Genomic DNA, 16547 nt, shown 5'->3' with positions numbered 1-16547 from the left:
TAATATTCCATTGTGTATATGTACCACAGCTTTCTTATCCATTCGTCTGCTGATGGACATCTAGGTTGCTTCCATGTCCTGGCTATTATAAACAGTGCTGAGATGAACATTGGGGTACACGTGTCTCTTTCCCTTCTGGTTTCCTCAGTGTGTATGCCCAGCAGTGGGATTGCTGGATCATAAGGCAGTTCTATTTCCAGTTTCTTAAGGAATCTCCACACTGTTCTCCATGGTGGCTGTACTAGTTTGCATTCCCACCAAGAGTGTAAGAGGGTTCCTTTTTCTCTATACCCTCTCCAGCATTTATTGTTTGTACATTTTTTGATAGCAGCCATTCTGACCAGCGTGAGATGGTACCTCATTGTGGTTTTGATTTGCATTTCTCTGATAATGAGCGATGTTGAGCATCTTTTCATGGGTTTGTTAGCCATCTGTATGTCTTTGGAGAAATGTCTGTTTAGTTCTTTGGCCCATTCTTTGATTGGGTCATTTATTTTTCTGGAATTGAGCTTCAGGAGTTGCTTGTATATTTTTGAGATTAATTCTTTGTCAGTTGTTTCATTTGCTATTATTTTCTCCCATTCTGAAGGCTGTCTTTTCACCTTGCTTATAGTTTCCTTCATTGTGCAAAAGCTTTTAAGTTTAATTAGGTCCCATTTGTTTATTTTTGCTTTTATTTCCATTACTCTGGGATGTGGGTCATAGAGGATCCTGCTGTGATTTATGTTGGAGAGTGTTTTGCCTATGTTCTCCTCTAGGAGTTTTATAGTTTCTGGTCTTACATTTAGATCTTTAATCCATTTTGAGTTTATTTTTGTGTATGGTGTTAGAAAGCATTCTAGATTTGTTCTTTTACAAGTGGTTGACCAGTTTTCCCAGCACCACTTCTTAAAGAGATTGTCTTTTCTCCATTGTATATTCTTGCCTCCTTTGTCAAAGATAAGGTGTCCATATGTGCGTGGATTTATCTCTGGGCTTTCTATTTTGTTCCATTGATCTATATTTCTGTCTTTGTGCCAACACCATACAATTTGATGACTGTAGCTATGTAGTATAGCCTGAAATTAGGCAGGTTGATTCCTCCAGTTCCATTCTTCTCCCTCAAGATTGCTTTGGCTATTTGAGGTTTTTTGTATTTCCATACAAATTGTGAAATTATTTGTTCTAGCTCTGTGAAAAATACCGTTGGTAGTTTGATAGGGATTGCATTGAATCTATAGGTTGCTTTGGGTAGTATACTCATTTTCAAAATATTGATTCTTCTGATCCATTAACATGGTATATTTCTCCATCTATCTGTGTCCTTTTTGATTTCTTTCACCAGTGTTTTAAAGCTTTCTATATATAGGTCTTTTGTTCTTTTAGGTAGATTTATTCCTAAGTATTTTATTCTTTTCACTGCAATGGTGAATGGAATTGTTTCCTTAATTTTTCTTTCTGTTTTCTCATTGTTAGTGTATAAGAATGCAAGGGATTTCTGTGTGTTAATTTATATCCTTCAACTTTACTATATTCATTGATTAGCTCTAGTAATTTTCTGGTGGAGTCTTTAGGGTTTTCTACGTAGAGGATCATGTCATCTGCAAACAGTGAGAGTTCTACTTTATCTGGATTCCTTTTATTTCTTTTTCTGCTCCAATTGCTGTGGCTAAAACTTCCAAAACTATGTTGAATAGTAGTGGTGAGAGTGCACACCCTAGTCTTGTTCCTGACTTTAGCGGAAATGGTTTCAATTTTTCACTATTGAGGATAATGCCTGTTGTGTGTTTATCATATATGGCTTTTATTATATTGAGGTATGTTCCTTCTATGCCTGCTTTCTGGAGACTTTTTTATCATAAATGGATACTGAATTTTGTCAAAGGCTTTCATTGCATTTATTGAGATAATCATATGGCTTTTATCTTTCAATTTGTTAATGTGATGTATCACATTGATTGATTTGTGCATATTGAAGAATCCTTGCATCCCTGGGATAAAGCCCACTTGGTCATGATGTATGATCTTTTGGTGCTCAGCTTTCTTTATAGTCTAACTCTCACATCCATACATGACTACTGGAGAAACCATAGCTTGACTAGATGGACCTTTGTTGGCAAAGTACTGTCTCTGCTTTTTAATGTGCTGTCTAGGTTGGTCATAACTTTTCTTCCAAGAAGTAAGCGTCTTTTAATTTCATGGCTGCAGTCACCATCTGCAGTGATTTTGGAGCCCCCAGAAATAAAGTCTCTCACTGTTTCCACTGTTTCCCCATCTATTTGCCATGAAGTGATGGGATTAGATGCCATGATCTTAGTTTTCTGAGTGCTGAGTTTTAAGCCAACTGTTTCACTCTCCTTTTTCAGTTTCATCAAGAGGCTCTTTAGTTCTTCTTTGCTTTCTGCCATAAGGGTGGTGTTATCTGCATATCTGAGGTTATTGATATTTCTCCCAGCAGTTTTGATTCCAGCTTGTGCTTCATCCAGCCTGGCATTTCGCATGATGTACTCTGCATAGAAGTTAAGTAAGCAGGGTGACAATATACAGCCTTGACGTACTCCTTTTCCTATTTGGAACCAGTCTGTTGTTCCGTGTCCAGTTCTAACTGATGCTTCTTGACCTGCATACAGATATCTCAGGAGGCAGTTAAGGTGGTCTGGTATTCCCATCTCTTTAAGAATTTTCCACATAGATAAAAGCATTATCAAGATCATATGTACTGTCCAAAAAAACTGACCTTTGGTGGGGGGGTTAATAGCTGTATTAAAATATAATTCACATAATACACAATGTGGACTACTAACCACTACATGATCATGGCCATATACCACATATTTCACACATGTAAATTGTACTGTTCAGTGTTTTAGTGTATATACAGAGTTATGCAATCATTACAATAATCAATTTTAGAACATTTTCATCGCCCTCAAGAAGTAGGCTCTATATCCTTTATCTATGACCGTTTTACCTCCTAGTCCCCACAGACCTATACAACCACTAATTCACTGCCTACTTTGGACATTTTTTATCATTGAATCATAATACATGGTCTTTCAAGACTAGGTTCTTTTACTGAGCATAATGTTTTCAAAGTTCATTCATACTGTAACTCCATTCCTTTTTTATGGCTAAATATTATTTCATAGTATGGATATGCCATATTTTGTTCATTCATAATTTTTAATTGCATTGTATCTTTTTTATTATTGAACTATAAATTTGTTTATGTCATCCAGATACAAGTCCTTTATCAGATATATGATTCACAAATATTTTATTCCATTCTTATGAGTTGTCTTTTCACTTTGATAGTATCCTTTGAACCATAAAAGTTTTTACTTTTTATCAAATCCAAATTATGTATTTTTTTCCTTTTTTTGCTAATGCACATGGTGTGATATCTAAGAAACCACTGACAAATTTAAGATCATGAAGATTTACTTTTTTTCTTCTACAAGTTTTATAGCTTTAGCTGTTACATTTAGGTCTTTGATCCATTTCAAATTAATTCTTGTATATCAGATGAGGCAGGGGTCTGACTTCATCCTTTCACATGTCAATATTCAGTTGTCTCAGGACTACTTGCTGAAGAGACAGTTTTTCCTTCGTTGAACTGTTTTGGAAATCTCGTTGAAAATTAATGGACTGTAAACGTGAGGGTTTATTTCTAGGTTCTCAATTCCATTCCATTTATCTATGTTTATCCTTAAACCTGTGCCTCACTGTCTTGATTATTTTTGCATTGTCAACACTTTTGAAATCAGAAAATGTGAGGCCTCCAACTTTGTTCTTCCTCTTCAACATTATTTTAGTCATTCTGGGTCCCCTGAACTTCCATAAGAGTTTTACAACTACCTTGTCAATTTCTACAAAGAAGCTAGCTGGAATTCTGATACAGACTGGGTTGAACCTATAGATCAGTTGGGGAAGTGCTGCCATCTTAATGACAGTAAATCTTCTGATACATGACTATTGAATGTCTTTCTATTTATTTATACCTTATTTAATTTCTTTCAATAATGTTTTATAGTCTTAAGAATATAGTTTGCATCCTTGTTATATTTATTCCTATTTTAATCTTTTCCATTCTATTATAAATGAAATTGTTTTCCTAACTTCCAGCTTGTTCATTGCTGTTGTAGAGAAATGCAATTGATTTTTGTACATTAATTCTGTATCCTCCAACTTTGCCAAACTTGTTTACTAGTTCTAACAGTTTTTAGTGTACTAAATCATGTCATCTGCAAATGAGATAGTTTTACTCCTTCCCTTACAATTTAAATGCCTTTAATTTCATTGTCTTGTCTATTTGTCCCAGCAAATAGTGAAATGTTAAATAGAAGCAGTAAGAATGAACAGTCTTGTCTTGTTCCTCATTGCAGGGGGAAATCACAGTGGCATACACCCTTTACTTTTTGTTCATGTTACATGTAAGCCATGGGCTATTGGAGGGTCATTGCAACTATGCTCATTTCTTTTAAGCTTTACTCTGTAGACATAGATATCTTCTCATTCTAGGACCCAGCCTGACGTCTTACCTGAGCTATACTATTCTCTTGGCACAGGACAAAAACAAGAGGCCAAGCCAAACCACATAGTCACCTTAAACTGCTACTTGGATATGCCATGTGCCAAAGCCTATCAGTGGAGCTCAAAGTCAAATCTATACTCCTCCCACAAGAGGCATGGCAAGCCATCTGGCAATGGGTAAGGATCACAATCATCTTACAGGAATGGCGGAGAGTAAACAACTGTGAACAATGATATCATCTCCTCTATTGAGTCTATATTTAATTTCCATCATCTCTAAGAATTACAGAAAATGATTAAGCAATAAGTTCAGTTAATATCTTGACACAAAACACAATGAGTCCAGCTATTTTTTTATGACCTAGACCACTCTTTAGAAATTGTCCAATGTCACAGAGAAGACTAAGAAAAGTGATCTAAAACTTCAAAATAAGGAAAAATGATTGCATGACCTGTTGAATATCATGGCAGTACATTTTCTAATAAGCCTTTTGGTCACCTGACTCTCTCAAGGTTTATAACTTAAACTATCCACAGCGGATCAGAGTCCAGAAAATAATGTACTACAGTTCCCTGAAAGAACAGAATCTCCTTCTGTGTTCAAACACCTCTTATTAAATATCTGACAGTTTTAGAATCTGTTGACAAATGAAGATCAGAAGTGAAAATGTGAGTCAATGAGAAAATTATTTAATTTATGCATGTGTGCACTCTAGAACACTTTATAGGAGCGTATTTATTGTGTAAAGTGAACCAGGAGTACCCAGGATAATGAACAAGTTAAACTTATAGGCTAATAGCTCTCTTGCCTCTAAAGGTCTTTGGATATAAAAAGAAAAAAAGGGGGGAGGGAATGAGTGTGCTCTTTTTATGCTTCGTTTTAGCACCTCTAATGTTTGCCATCTTACTTCACTTTCTCCCTGATCAAGCACATCCTCCCCACCCCAAAACAAAGTATCCTTCCATCCTCAAAAGAGGACATATTGCTAATAATGCTAACATTTAACTAAGCTACATTAATCAGAATTTTAATGGAAATTTATCACTTTAATTTTAGCATGTGTCTCAGTTAAGCCATTGAGTATGTTCTCCAAATTCAGTAGGTAAGTGTAAGTTTTGTTAACTGAACTGTGGTTTTAAAATGTCCTAAGGAAGCTTTCTGATGAAACATAAACCAAATCACTTATTTCATACCTCAGCAACTTTCATGCTTCACCAAGGCAGAGAATGCATGTTGGATATATATTTCTCACTTTGAGAAAGAGTTTAAACTCTGTTTGGACTGGTAGACAGTCAGAATTTCCCTGGACATATCCCACAGGGAACACTAAGATGTGGCTCCTGAAATATTCCTAATGACTTCATCTTTAAACATACTAGCTCTAAAATGATTGGGAGTGTGACTGCATGAAAAGTCCCTCTGGCTTAAATCTTCTATTACCCATAATGTTCTTTCTTCAAAGGTTAACCTATTCTTGTTCCTAGGACATTAGACATCTACCTTTTATGTCTGCCAAAAGAACTGAACAATTAAAAGAGACCCTGGGAAAATGTGCCATGTAAATTACCTCAGTGAGTGTTATTTAAATTAGAAAGAGAAAAAGAAGTGTTAGAAAAAATTTAAACTCCAATATATTTTTTTTAATTTTATTTTATTTTTAAACTTTACATAATTGTATTAGTTTTGCCAAATATCAAAATGAATCCGCCACAGGTATACATGTGTTCCCCATCCTGAACCCTCCTCCCTCCTCCCTCCCCATACCATCCCTCTGGGTCGTCCCAGTGCACTAGCCCCAAGCATCCAGTATCGTGCATCGAACCTGGACTGGCAACTCATTTCTTACATGATATTTTACATGTTTCAATGTCATTCTCCCAAATCTTCCCACCCTCTCCCTCTCCCACAGAGTCCATAATACTGTTCTATACATCAGTGTCTCTTTTGCTGTCTCGTACACCGGGTTATTATTTTTAAGTTGCTTTAAACTCATATCAATCTCAAATTAATGGCCATTTCCCTGGTGGCTCAGACAGTAAAGAATCTGCCTGCAATTCAGGAGATCTGAGTTCAACCCCTGGATCAGGAAGATCCTCTGGAGAAGGAAATGACAACCCACTCCAGTATTCTTGTCTAAAGAATCCTATAGACAGAGGTTACAGTCCTTGGGGTTGCAAAGAGTCGGACACAACTGAGCAACTAACACACAACTCCATCAAAATAAAAATAACCAGAAAGATAATTTTCTTTAGCAAACTCATCATCTGTCAAAAATAATAACATCAACCTTGAAAAGAAAAACCTCTATTTTTTATTAAAAAATATAGAAAAGGAGTGGCACCCATTGTTATATAGAGACCATTCTGGAAATTCATTTACTCAGGCTCCCTGGTGAAAACAAGCATGGCTGAATTAGCCTACCAGTCAGCTCTAATTTATCAACGGGTTGTGTCCCAAAATTTATCTGTAAGTCAACTGTTTGAAACTCACAACATATTTTCCCATGAGAACAAAGGGTAGTTAGGGTCTTAGACCAGCTCACAAAAGCTTATAGACTGGAAATCTATGTCAACTCTGGAACTTCTAATACCAGTCTGCAGGCTGGATCCTGATAAAAGTGCAGGAGGGAAAAGGAAAATGATTTCTTTTTCCCTTCCTGTTGTAAAGCAATTTAAAGAAGACTCCTCCAAAAGGCCAAACTTAGGTATAATGCTATCTGTTCCCCTAATAATCCTCTTCCAATGTCTTAAATCGTTTAAGGCTAACACAACCCCTAGTTTTATATTTGGTTGACATAGAAGAGAACAGGCTAAGCAGCAGGTATTTAGGGACTTGGCTATGATTTCTTGTATATGACATATAGACACCAACTCTAGATAAACTGGAATACAGAAAAAAGACCCTGTTTATGAATCTTGGGTGCATAGGTAGGGCCAGCCACAGGGGCAAGAGAAAAGTCCTGTTACCAAACCTGTACTCGGAGTTGGAGCAGAACCAGTAACAAAGCTAATGCTTGAGTTGTTGAAACACTTGTCTAGCGCTTTTCATACTCCTGTAGCTCAGGGTAGGTTTGGGTCCAGAGACCATGTCTGGGATTCAGTTTAGAGGTGGTTAATGGTCCAAGTGAGATGAGCTGAAGAACAGTGAGGACAGGGAGTCAAGCAGGTGATAATGACTTGTTGATTTGATTCAAAAGTTTCTATTCATTTGGAAGAAATTACAAACAGGTCAAATATTTATTGTGTACCCACACCGTGCCATGCACTGTGTTCAGTTGAGTTCAGTCGCTCAGTTGTGTCCGACTCTGCGACCTCATGAACTGCAGCACACCAGGCCTTCCTGTCCGTCACCAACTCCCAGAGTCCACCCAAACCCATGTCTATTGTGTTGGTGATGCCATCCAACCGCCTCATCCTCCATCATCCCTTCTCCTTCTACCCTCAATCTTTCCCAACATCAGGGTCTTTTCAAATGAGTCAGCTCTCCGAATCAGGTGGCCAAAGTACTGGAGTTTCAGCTTCAACATCAGTCCCTCCAAATAAACACCCAGGACTGATCTCCTTTAGGACGGATTAGTTGGATTTCCTTACAGTCCAAGGGACTCTCAAGAGTCTTCTCCAATACCACAGTTCAAAAGCATCAATTCTTTGGCAGTCAGCTTTCTTTACAGTCCAACTCTCACATCCATACATGACTACTGGAAAAACCATAGCCTTGACTAGATGGACCTTTGCTGGCAAAGTAATGTCTCTGCTCTTTAATATGCTGTCTAGGTTGGTCATAGCTTTTCTTCCAGGGAGTTAGTGTGTTTTAATGTCATGGCTGCAGTCACCATCTACAGTGATTTTGGAGCCCAGAAAAATAAAGTCAGCCACTGTTTCCACTGTTTCCCCATCTATTTGCCATGAAGTTAGGTGCTGGTATTAAATAGTCCCTACTTGTGGTGCTCATATTCCACAACAGTGTTGAAGAGTTCACAGGAACCAAACAAATCCTCATTTAAGAGGGAAAAGCACAATTGTCTCCAACCCACTATGACTTAGACTTCCAAAGTAGTGGCCTTATGTTTTGGAGGTGAGTGAACTGTTCCCTTGTGGCTCAGACAGTAAAGCATCTGCCTGCCAATGCAAGAGATCCAGGTTCAATCCCTCGGTAGGAAAGATCTCCTGAAGAAGGAAATGGCAACGCACTCCAGTATTCTTGCCTGGAGAATTCCATAGGCAGAGGACCCTGGTTGGCTGCAGTCCATGGGGTCACAAAGAGTCGGACATGACTGAGCATGCACAGATGATGAGAGATGAACTGTAAAAATATGACCAAGTTAACTATTGCAAGAATCAAACAATATCAACTGTGTCATATTCCTACAGTGAAACTGAAGGAAACAAACAAGTACAAAACCCAGAAGCTTAACTCCACAAATATGCCCAAGGCAAAACCACCAAGTGAGCTAGGTCCTTTTTGGCACCTTTCCTACATGTCCTTTTACCTTCAAGTAGCCATTATGCTGTGGCACTCTCCCAGGATCAGGCCATGTCCCTTTCTCTGACTTTCGCCCAGGTAAAATCTCTCAGTGCTTTCCTAGGTAACATGAGAGTATGAGGTACTATCATCAGAAACCATTTGTGCTTCAGTGCTAGTGAGAAAACTGACTGCCCTCTCCCACAATGCCTTAGTTTAATGAATAGGCACAACTCCAGAAGTGCTTGTAAAGTGCTTAATTGTGAGAATTTCACACACCACAGCTATCTGGTAGGGGTGATATTTTGGAATCAGGGCCTTTCAGTGCCCACTTAAACTTACCCATAGACAACTAACCACTTCACCTACGTATGTACAAAACAGATCTAGAATTAAAAACCTCTGGAGAGTTGATATCCCTTGGAAATCTCCATCCTCAGATTGTTAAAACAACCATTTGTGGAGCTCTGCATAAATATGGGGCAAGCACTACTGTATGAATGAACTCACTTAATCCTTAGGATGACCTTACGAAATGGTTCTCATTATTAGCCTCACTTTACCAATGAGGAAAAAGAGGCACAATTCATCTAAAAAAAAAGGCAGAGGAAAAGTAAAAAAAATGAGACAACAGGACAAATAGAAAACAAATAGCATGAAGTCAGATTTTAGCTTAACTATTCAATAATGACATTAAATGTACTGTCTAAACACTTGAATTAAAAGGCAGAGACTGTCATTGGATTGAATTAAAAAGCAAGAAAACCCATTTCAAATATAAAGGTAAAGGATGGAAAAAATATACCATGCAAATGCAATCAAGGGTATTGGCAGTCCAGTGGGTAAGACTTCATGCTCCCACTGCGGGGAGCATGGGTCTGATCCCTGGTAGGGGAACTAAGATCCCACAGACTGCACGGTGTGGCCAAAAGAAAAGAAACCTTCCGAAACTGTATTAATTTTAAAGTTGGTTTTAGAATGAGGAGTATTACCAGGGGGTATAGAAGAATACTTCATTTTGATAAAGAGGTCAATTCACCAAGAATATATAATCCAAAGTGTGCATGCACCTAATCGTAACGGTTCAAAATACAGGAACCAAAAAATGACAAAACTAAAAGAAGAAATAATTGTCACAATTATATTTGTAAATTTCAAAACACCTCTCTCAGTAATTGACAGGCAAGGCAGACAGAAAATCAGCAAGGGTACAGAAGATCTGGAATGCCACCAACCAACTTGACCTCATTGGCATTTATAGAACACTGCATCCAGCTAAAGCAGAATGCACCATCTTTTTAAGTGCATGCGGAATAGTCTCCATGATAGGCCATAAATCAAGTCTCAGTAAATTTAAGAGGATTTAAATAAAGCAAAGGAAGTGCTTTGACCACAGTGCAACTAAACTATATATCAATAACAGAAGGATGTCTGGAAAATCTGCAAATATTTGGAAATGAAGCAACAAACTTCTAAATAACACATGGGTCAAAGAATAAATCCCGAGAGAAAAAATATTAATATTGTTATTAGTGGTAATATTTTGAGCTGTAGGAAAATGAAAATACCACACATCAACCTTGTGAGATGCAGCTAGATCAATGCTTAAAGAGAAAGTTATAGCATGGAATTAGTAAATGTTTATATAACCGCCTCACTAACCAACATCAGAATATGATGCAAGGAAAAGTAAAGAACAGAGTACAAAACCCAGGCCCAAATGCAACTCCAATCATAAAAAAATGAACCACTACAGATAAGAGCTAAAGAAGGTATAAGCGAAACCAAAAGTAGGTCTGAATTCCAAACTGCTTACCTTAGTAGTAGATGTTTGTTGATGATTCATGTCTAGGCTAACAAGAGGTTAGATCCAGGAAGGTAAGTGAAGGTAGGCTGGGGAAGGCAAGAGTGTTAGAGTGAACAAGAGCAGCATGTACTGGCTGAACCCAGGACAGAGGCTGTTACTCTTGACTTTAAAATATGTCTTGCTAATGATGGGTTTTCCCTGGGGCCTAATACACTTCTCTCCCCAAGCAACAGCCTCTGGATTGGTTCTGTCCCTAACTGAAGTAAGAACACAGGTGCTTGGGATTGTAGGCTAGTTAAACTGTTAATTCCCAAATATCATCTCCACATTATAATCACCTGAGGAACTGCCTTTAACACTCCTCCAGGCCTGCACTCCAAGAGACTTTGATTTAGTATATTTGGAGTGCAGGGTGCCTCCAAATATTTTTGATAAATTCTGACTCTGATGACCCCCCTGGTATAAATATTACCACTAATAACAGCTGCCATCAGTTACCGAGGACCTGCTATGTACTAGGTCCTCTTTACGTGCTTTTACATGCATTGTGAGATTTAACTCATGGGCAAAAAGGGCATTGTGAAGAGCAAGTGAGGAAGTTTAAGTGGAACTCATCCTCACTCAGAGAGGAGGAAAATCATCTTGACACAGAGGCAATAACTTTTCAATGATCTGTAATATACAAAAAATATGATTAAAACTTATTACGGTGATAAAAAGATTGGTGACATGAGGGTTAGTCATGAAAAAAGACTGAAAAAGTCTTTAGGAAGTGTGAAACAGTATATAAAGAGGTAAAGAGGTACGATCCAATCCCATGCTAGTATTGATAACAGGCTGGTGTGAGGGATTCTGCTGCTGCTAAGTCGCTTCAGTTGTGTCCAACTCTGTGCGACCCCATAGATGGCAGCCCACCAGGCTCCCCCATCCCTGGGATTCTCCAGGCAAGAACACTGGAGTGGGTTGCCATTTCCTTCTCCAATGCATGAAAGTGAAAAGTGAAAGTGAAGTCACTCAGTCGTGTCCGACTCGTAGCAACCCCATGGACTGCAGCCTACCAGGCTCCTCCGCCCATGGGATTTTCCAGGCAAGAGTACTGGAGTGGGCTGCCATTGCCTCTGGAGGGATTCTGCACTTTACCGAAATGGGCCTGAATTCTCGATCTCTTCTAGAGACACTCTCTCCTCCAGTGCCAACTTAGGGTGGAACCAGATCCCAAAAGACCTACACCCTCTAGGTCTGAACTGAAATAGGTTGGCTTCCTGAATATCTAAATCCTTCACGAAGTCTTCCCAGATCAACCTTTTGAGAAAAAGACTTCCCAAATCACACATAGTCTAAGGTCATTCTCACCCTGAGTACTCACCATCAGTTCAAAATGTAATTGGACCTCAGATAACATGTGATATGTATATCTTACTCATTTTACATTTCCTGCTGTATATCCCATAAGCACAACCTTTTGTCTGTATTAGTGACGCCTTGGATGAATTATCCTGGAAAGCACAAAAGGTGCCTGCATAGTAGTACCTAGCAGTGGTATATCTAATTACAATTTACAAATGTTTTTTAATAATGATGAAATGTAACTAGAAGGTAAGTACCACTACACACTGCACTGAAATAAAGATCATAAAAGCCTTGAATATAGTACAATATATCATTCTGGTTAAAGTTTCATGAGGACAGGGGTAATAGCTCTTTATCAGTCTGATACTCAAGTCCAAGGACATCTGTCATCTGACAAAAATCCGAGGTCATCTAAGTTAAAGTAACAGGTCATTTTCTAGCTCCTATCCCTGAAAAGAAGGCTATTTCTCATTTGCAAGGATGATTTCTCACGTTTATGTGCTCTGTACTCAGTCAAAATCTCCTCTTTCCTTTCTCCATTAAATACCTCCAGGACTCCCTGATGGTACAGTGGATAAGAATCCGCCTACCAATGCAGGAGACATGGGTTTGATGCCTGGTCCAGATTCCACATGCCGTGGAGCAACTAAGCCTGTGCGCCACAACTACTGAAGCCCGTGTGCCCAGAGCCTGCGCTCCACAAGAGAAGCCACGGGAATGAGAAGCCTATTTACCACAAGGAAGAATAGCCCCCGCTCACCGCCACAACTAGAGAAAACCCAGGCGGAGCAACAAAGGCCCAGCGCAACTGAAAACAAACCAACAGAAAACTCCATTGAACAACACATCAAAGGAATTAAACTTTTGTTAGCCTGACCCATGCAGAAATGGTCATTATAGTCAATATTCCCACTATCCTCCAATATCCTCCTATTGTTATTCTCAATTACCATGTCAATTTGTGTTTATAACCCCAACAAAATCTGTATCCAATTAGCATGAATTAGCATCTTTTAAAGAAATCCTTCTTTTATTCTCAGCTCTAGAACAAATAAAGTCTCTTTGCCCCTGACAGGACCTCTAGAAATGTTATTAAAATTTTCAATTAAAAAAATTAAACATTTAAACTTGTTTCTGATAAGCAGTAAGATAGAATATTAAATGGCTGTAATATTAAAAGCTTCATTCTACCCAAGAGGCAGTCTTTAGAGATCAGCATCCACAAAAATGTAAACAAAACAAAGGCCAGGCACAGCTTGTAAACTAATGAGATCTTATGCTACTTGGATCATGAGAATCAAACAAGGATCACATGAGTTTTCGGATTTTTACAAACATGCTTATAAAAAGTAAGGCCACCATAAATCCCAGTTTAAGAACCTGGTCTCAAATATTCAACTGATTTCCTGGACTAAACCAAAGCATCAGAGACCTAGGTGCCTGAGATACGTATTTTGGTGTCATTGTAGAAATAGCCTTCATTTGAATGAACTGAGCTGTTGCCCATCAGCTAACATTCAGGGCTATTACAAGATACAATCCCTTCATCTCATTTACTGAAAAGACAAGGCTGTTTCTTTATGAGAATACAAAAGAGAAGCTCCTTTAGGTTTAACTGCCAGAAAATGTTATTCTCCACCATGACTCGCTTTTTATATGATGGACACTGCAATTTCTCTAATTGACCACATTAAATTCTCTGTGTGGCCTGCCAGGTTTTTCAGAGCCAATTCATGAATAAAGTGTACACAACATTTTGGAGTGTTGGCTTCACTTGGGGTATTATTTTCACCCCAAATTTGATGAGAAATCAAATTTTCTTATTTACTTTTAAAATATTGTACTGTATGCTTTTTTTCATAAATCCTTCTTGAAACATGGTAGAGTAGAAATAAAACCAAATCCAGGTTCGGTTAGAATAAGATCGAACCCAGGTCTCCCGCATTGCAGGTGGATTCTTTACCAGCTGAGCCGCAAGGGAAGCCCAAGAATACTGGAGTGGGTAGTCTATCCCTTTTCCAGGGGATCTTCCCAAACCAGGAATCTAACTGGGGTCTCCTGCATTGCATGTGGATTCTTTACCAACTGAGCTATCAGGGAAACCTGAGAAATAAAACAATTCCAACAATTACTGAAAAAAAATAAGCATGCTGGGATTTCCACTCATACTTGGTTAAAGCGTCTCCTTGAAATAGAAAATGGCTCTATTCCACTGACAAGTGACTTTCCAACAATAAACTGCAGATAGCCTCCAGATAATTTGACAAGGCAAGATGTTTTAACTTTTGCCACTACCACTTAAAACAATACAGATGAATGGATGACCATCTTCCAAGTTATGATCAACTTAAGATGGATTCAGGATTGATTGGGTATAGAGGCTTTTTAGAGTTCTTTAGAAGACCCTGAAAAACAAACCTGCCATCTTGAATCCATCTTTTAGAGACTCTGGGGCAAGTTACCAACCCAAGAAAATGCACATACCACAAATTGCATTCAATTTCTGGAGAGCCCATAGATATCCTTCGATTCCATTTATGAACCTAAAGTTAACAACCACTAGAGCTTACAGCCTAGGTCCTGAGAAATCCTGCATACATGATTCTCATGTAAAAGGTTCAAAGATAGATGAGAGATTAGGGATAGCTCCTGCTCACATTATGTAGTAATAAAAGTCATACTGCAATAACCACCTCAAAATATCCTGCTTTGTACGTCTTCATTCCACCTGATCACTGTTATGTAGAGTAAGTCCTGCCCCATCCAATCTCCTTACCTGGTTCCCCCACCTCCAGTGTTTGTTGTTTGCCTCCACTTTGCATTGTTGAACTTTGCTGTTCGATATTGGGATACATTCTTAAATAATTGTGGTCATGTTATACATTTCAACGCATATTTCTTGCTTTATGTTTTTCACTAATGACATTACTTGCTGTGTATTTTACATTTATTTTAGACTAGGGAAATGATGTTAGACAAAGAGCAAATCCGAGTGAATTTTCTTATTCGAATTCAAAACAGGTCATAAAGCAGAGAAGACAATTCGTAACATCAAGAAGGCATTTGGCCCACGAACTGCTAATGAACATACAGTGCAGTGGTAGTTCAAAAGTTTTGCAAAGGAGACAAGAGTCTTAAAGATGAGGAGCATAGTGGCTGGCCATCAGAAGTTGCCAACAGTTGAGTGCCATCATCAAAAATGATCCTCTTACAACTACACGAGAAGTTACCCAATAACCTCAATGTCAACCATTCTACAGTTGTTCAGCATTTGAAGCAAACCGGGAAGGGTGAAAAAGCTTGATAAGTGGGTGCCTCATGAGCTGATGACAAATCAAAAAAATCATCATTTTGGAGTGTCTTCTCTTATTCTACACAACAGTGAACCATTTCTTGGATTGTGATGTGCGACAAAAAGGATTTTATATGACAACCAGTGATGAGCAGCTCAGTGATTAGACAAAGAAATTCTAAAGCACTTCCCAAAGCCAAACTTGCACCAAAAAAAAGTCATGGTCACTTTTTGGTGGTCTGCTGCCAGTCTGACCCACTACAGCTTTTTGAACCCCAGTGAAACCATTACAAATGAGAAGCATGCTCAGCAAATCGATGAGATGCACTGAAAACTGCAATGCCTGCAGCTGGCACTGGTCAACAGAATGCAGGGCACACAACCAGTGGTTCAAAAATTGGATGTATTGGGCTAAGAAGTTTTGTCCCATCTGCCATATTTACCTGACCTCTTGCCAACCAACTACCACTTCTTCAAGTAACTCGACAACTTTTTGCAGGGAAAACACTTCCACAACCAGCAGGAGGCAGAAAATAGCTGTTGACTCCTGGAGCATGGATTTGTATGCTATAGGAATAAACAAACTTATTTCCCATTGACAAAAATGTGATTGTAATGGTTCCTATTTTGACTAATAAAGATGTGTTTGAGCCTAGTTATAATGATTTAAAATTCAGGGTCCAAAACCGCAATTACTTTTTCACCAACCTAATAGAATAGGAAGTTCCATGAAGGCAGAAACTGTTTTTCTCAAGGCTGTACCTCTGGTGCATAAGAGGTACTCAAATATTTTTTTGAATAAATCTTCCATAGGATTCTCTGGAGCAGGTTTTTGGAAATAAAATTTTACTGGAACTCCATCATGCTCATTTATTTACATACATCCTATGGCTGCTTTCATAGTATAATGCTGAGCTGAGGAGTTCCAAATGGGTTAATATAAACCCACAAAGTCTCTAGTTCCTTACAGAAAGGTTGCTGACCCCTAACAGCACTCAACTGGCCTTTATCTCTCAAGCTAGAATTGGAAGCACTGTAGATATAGGAGTTAGGTCTTAATACTTCTTTGCCTGTAGAACAGAGGTGCCTTAAAATAGCTATCAAATACAGATTTTCTTCTTGAA

The 16547-nt window shown here is 38.5% G+C and overlaps 1 long non-coding RNA gene across 6 annotated transcripts in view; it reads right to left on the bottom strand.

Moving 5' to 3' along the window:
* The window catches only part of LOC147341489 (uncharacterized), a 268296-nt gene extending 254816 nt beyond the window's left edge, over positions 1-13480 (bottom strand). The window contains exon 1 of one of the 6 annotated variants that reach the window (XR_015159102.1): positions 10791-13480. This is a non-coding gene — a long non-coding RNA (uncharacterized LOC147341489). The remainder of the gene's footprint in view (positions 1-10790) is intronic. The other 5 variants (XR_015159099.1, XR_015159103.1, XR_015159100.1 and 2 more) reach the window with 5 other exon arrangements.
* Between the last annotated feature and the right edge of the window lie 3067 nt (positions 13481-16547).

The sequence above is a fragment of the Bos grunniens genome, chromosome X (genome assembly GCF_055505025.1).
Source record: "Bos grunniens cultivar Pamir isolate PY7600 chromosome X, Bosgru_T2T1.0, whole genome shotgun sequence".
Classification (NCBI taxonomy): Eukaryota; Metazoa; Chordata; class Mammalia; order Artiodactyla; family Bovidae; genus Bos; species Bos grunniens.
The sequence above is the reverse complement of the archived record's forward strand: the minus strand, read 5'-3'. Positions and strand labels throughout refer to the sequence as shown.